The 5,000-nt window shown below is 36.1% G+C and overlaps 1 long non-coding RNA gene across 1 annotated transcript in view; it reads right to left on the minus strand.

The window, feature by feature from the left end:
- LOC135227070 (uncharacterized) overlaps nt 1-5,000 on the minus strand; it is a 754,962-nt gene that overhangs the window by 243,661 nt on the left and 506,301 nt on the right. The window lies entirely within an intron of this gene.

Below are 5,000 nucleotides of genomic sequence, written 5' to 3' on the forward strand. Positions count from 1 at the left end.
ATCTATTATCGAGAAAAAATTCCCCTTCGGTTAAGCATATATGAAAATATATTAATTCCGAGGTAGAGCGAATTAGATATTAAAGGACATTGTAGCTTGATATATATATACATATATATATATATATATATATATATATATATATATATATATATATATGATATATAAGGTATATAATAATGTTTATAATCTATATAATATATATTAAATATATCTTAAGTAAAGGTAGGTATAGATGAAAAGGTGGTATGTAAGGAGAGAGAGAGAGAGAGAGAGAGAGAGAGAGAGAGAGAGAGAGAGAGAGAGAGAGAGAGAGACGGAGTACTGGTTCGACAGCGAAAAAGTCTGTTGGTGTCGCAGTTCATTATTCTCTAGGAAATGTGAGGAGAGGTTATTAGGTGAAGTAACCCTACTGGGGCCAAGCTGTCTTTCATTAGTTAAAGTACAACCTGGCTGTGACTATTACCTTTGTGCTTCAGGGTCACACCTTAAAAGGTCACCTCTTGGTAAGAGGGTAAAAATGGAAATCTGCTCTATTAAATTATTATACTATTATTATTATTATTATTATTATTATTGTTATTATTATTATCATTATTATTATTATTATTATTATTATTATTTTGCATTCTCAGTATTGTCATGAGACTGTACTTCAAATATCGTCCTTTATGTAGCACCTCCTCCTCCTCCTCCTCCTCCTCCTCCCCCTCCTCCTCCATCCCTCCTCCTCCTCCTCCTCCTCCTCCTCCTCCTCCTATCAATTCTACAATTTTTTTTATCATGTTATAGAAGTATAGGGCATAAGGAAGGGCAACCATTTTTCCTGGGCCAGGCCTATAGAAAACAAAACAAAAAAAAAGAAGAAAAAAGAGGGAAACTGGAAAGAATTAGGATAATGATTAACCAGAAAAGAAGCAACTTGCAAAAAAGAAATGGCGTAAAGATCAAAGTAGAAAACTATAAACAAGGCGAAGGGTGATAAATGGAAGAACAAACGGCTAGTTCTCTCCTCACTTCCTGGATCAGCAAGTCTCGTAGGGAATAGCGGGAGCCTCCTGGTGTGTGTGTGTGTGTGTGTGTGTGTGTGTGTGTGGTTGGGGTTGGGGGGCGTCTTGGTGGCGATGCAAAAATAGACAATGATAAATTCGGTAAATGTCAAGACGGTTTGCACGGACGCCCGCTTTCTGCCCAACGTGAGAATAGTCTGTGTGTGGGTGTGGGCGTGTCCCGTGAGGCTTTTATACTCACTTTGTCAGGGAATTGTTATTTCTGTGGTTGTTGTGTCTGTTGGCTTCTGTTTGTGTTTGCTGTATTTTGTATTTGTTGTAGATATATAGCTTCTTTTTATACCTGATATTTTATTATTGAATTTATTCATCGGTCGTATAAACACACACACACACACACACTACACACACACATACACACACACACACACCACACACACACACACACATATATATATATATATATATATATATATATATAATATATATATATATATGTATATATATATATATATATATATAATTATTATATATATATATATATATATATATATATATATATATATATATATATATATATATATATATATATATATATATATATATATATATATATATATATATATATATGTGTGTGTGTGTGTGTGTGTGTGTGTGTGTGTGTGAGAGAGTGTGTGCCCGTCTAGGATCTCGATATTACTCAATTCATAGACATTTATTCTACCGTTTATCACTGCGAGTCGTCATATGCACATCTCACCTAACCGAGTGTTCTCACCAAAAGCCTACTAGTCTAGAGATACCCACCCATCCTCAAAAAATAACTCTGTGCGCAACGGTTTCCATCCCATAATCCATCATCCACTCCCGGCTTCTTCGTATGGGTTGAAAGCGGCGGGGGCGGGGGCGGCGCTGGGAATTGCCACGGGCGTCGTACAAATAGTGAAAAGCAAGCCTTTAGTGCAGCGCCTGGTGCCAAGGTGATGAATGTTCCAGCACCGAAGTCTCTCAGTGGAAGCCGATGAGATGGATTGTCTTGGAAGCATATGTGGAGGGGAAAGAATAGAGGGGAAAGAATAGATAGGCGGTGGGGGAAAGGCGGGAACTCGAAAGAATATGGTGAAGAATATACTAGGAGGCTTGATGAACTTTTATACTTTTTTTTTTTTTTTTTGTTGTGCGGTTTGGATCTCTGGGAGAATGAAACATGATATATATTTTCATATATTCCACATCAGAAGTATGAATCTTGAATAGAGAAAATATAAAAGATAAACTTCTATAGATTACTAAAATTAGAATAAGGCTTCAGAGAGCAAATAAATGAGAGACTCCACCTCAGAGGATAAAATAAAAGAAGTAAAAAATGGCGCAATCGAATTTTCTGTACAGTATATAATACTGTATGAGCTTTTGCCCTTGAAACTTTCAGCCTGGGACTTGTGGCTGCCTGTCCCATAGCGTTGTAGGACGCACGATCATGGCTGACTTTAACCTTGAATAAATTAAAAATTACTGAGGTTAGATGGCTGCAATTTGGTATGTTTGATGATTGTAGGATGGATGATCAACAAACCAATTTGCAGCCCTCTAGCCTCAGCAGTTTTTAAGATCTGAGGGCGGACAGAAAAAGTGCGGACGGACAGACAAATAGCTATCTCAGTAGTTTTCTTTTACAGATAACTAAACAAAGAGAGATTTATCTAAAGTCAAAAAAGGGAAGATAGTATTTTAGTAATTGGAAAGTCATGAGAGTCAACATTTTAGATGATTTCAAGAACGAAGGACATTTTGCAAATGAGATATTGAACTGAAAGTATAAGACTGAAATGACGATGAAAGAGACTGTAACAGTTTTATCTTTTGTCTAATGATATGCGTTGATGAATATAAAGCTTTGGATAAAATTCGCGTTTTTTTTTTACAGTTTTATTAAAAAAAAACATTTTCGTTCCAGGTCTCGACTCATGTCAAAGAATATTTTCGTTAAGTGTATGCAAGAGCGAACACTTAACGAAAATATTTCTTATAGAAAATATTTTAAATTTTATTTTTATCAACTGATGTGCGCTGAGGAATATAGAGCTTTGGCATGTTTTTTTTTATTTGTATTTTTTTTTTTTTTGACAGTTATAAGGGTAGTAAAGTAAATAAACATTGTCGCTTAAGATGTCGATTTATCTTTTAAAATATTTTCGTAAAGTGTATGCAAGAGTAAACCATGTCCTTTTATTTATTTATTATTATTATTTTTTTTTTTTTTTGAAGGAGACTTGCTACAAATAAACTTGACTGTATTCTCTTGATAGAAATAAGAAATTCCTAGACGATCAGATTACCTTCACTCCATAAATTACTCTTCCTTGGAATTCTATGACACGGCTCCTAACTTTCCTTCCATAGGCCAGAATTCCTATTCCACAGTCTACAATTCTGTTCTCTGATCCGCTATAGTCCAATATTCGAAAGAGTTTCTATCTGTTGGAAGTAGAAGACCTTGCAAAACGTCTCGGAAAAGGAATGTATTCAGGCCAACTCTTTGATGGAGATAGACACCCGTAATGGACCGTATCGTGGAAGCGCCTATACGGCGAAAAAGTTTTTGAAAATGCAGATTAGATTCAGTGGCGTTTTTTTCGCTCGGCTGACAAAAATACGTCCCATTTTATTTTTCCTGATATTCGCTTTTATTCCAGTAGGAGCATCTGGTGTAAGAAAGACTGGATATTTAACTATTTTGAATGTTTCTTTCTACTCGGTGCTATTTATTTTGTTTCGTATTCCCAGGTTGCTAGGTACTGCTCCTAAGGTGTTTTTCTTATTATTATTTCTAGATACAGAGCTGACTGTACTAATGCCACATTAGATCTTATGGTCGTCAATTTTCTGAATACTTTCTTATGTAGGAAGTTCCGTATCAAAATATTCCAGGTTTTTATTTACGATAGAACCTTATTTAAGATCTTGTTTAATTTGGACATTCCATTATCACCATGCACATGCGCAGATTACTCGCATTTCATAACATCACCATCTACAGTACATTCACTATTGGTGGAATGCCAAATAACTTTCATTTCTTGACTTCATTTCCTTAACTGTAAAGCTGGAGAATGAGCTTCCTGGCAGCTTTAATTGTTGTCGGCGATAATTTATCAGCTTAAAAGTAATTACATTATTCTAACTTCTTTTTTTTATTATAATCTTTTTCACGCTCCGTTCTATTCTATGTATGGCATTTATTCATGCGTCTCTCTCTCTCTCTCTCTCTCTCTCTCTCTCTCTCTCTCTCTAGTTGACTCGAGCCTTCTTAAGTAAAATATTCCTGATCCGCAAATTAAATTATCTTTCTTCTCTTGATTTTTCCCCCGTGCTCTTACTTCTCCTCTGCCCCATTTTGCCCCATACGTACTCCTCTTTTTCCTACACCTCCCCCCCTTCCCCTACCTCCTGAATGGTGCCCTTATGCCAGAGGAGGCCTCGTTGTTATTAACCTTCCATTAATTTTAACCACTAATCTACTGTCGGGGCTATCGCCCAGACCTCCAACTCTTCCTATATCAAAAGTTTCTTAATTTCACCACCGAGGTTCCTCATCTTCCTCCCCCTGTCCACTCCCTCCTCCTCCTCCTCCTCCTCCCCCATACCCATCGTTTTTAGGCTTATCTATCCTACAGCCACTCCTTCATTGCTACACCTCCTCCTCCTCCTCCTCGATAAATTCGTCTGCAAACTTTTTATTTTTTTAAAGAAAGAATATTAATTCCCTTCTACCTGATTATGTCTGTTTGAATGCGGCCTTTTTTGATAATTATAAGAGTAGATATTACTGTAATTTATATCATAAATGCATTTGAGGAAGACTGTTTATGAGATTTAATGTAAGTCTGTATTATATTTCCAATTGGCAGAAATACCAAAGCGGTTGCAAATTACCCCATACATATATCTTTTCAAAGAGGAATAGAGTCTGTGCAGTACAATTCGCCT

The sequence above is a fragment of the Macrobrachium nipponense genome, chromosome 15 (assembly GCF_015104395.2).
Source record: "Macrobrachium nipponense isolate FS-2020 chromosome 15, ASM1510439v2, whole genome shotgun sequence".
Taxonomy (NCBI): domain Eukaryota; kingdom Metazoa; phylum Arthropoda; class Malacostraca; order Decapoda; family Palaemonidae; genus Macrobrachium; species Macrobrachium nipponense.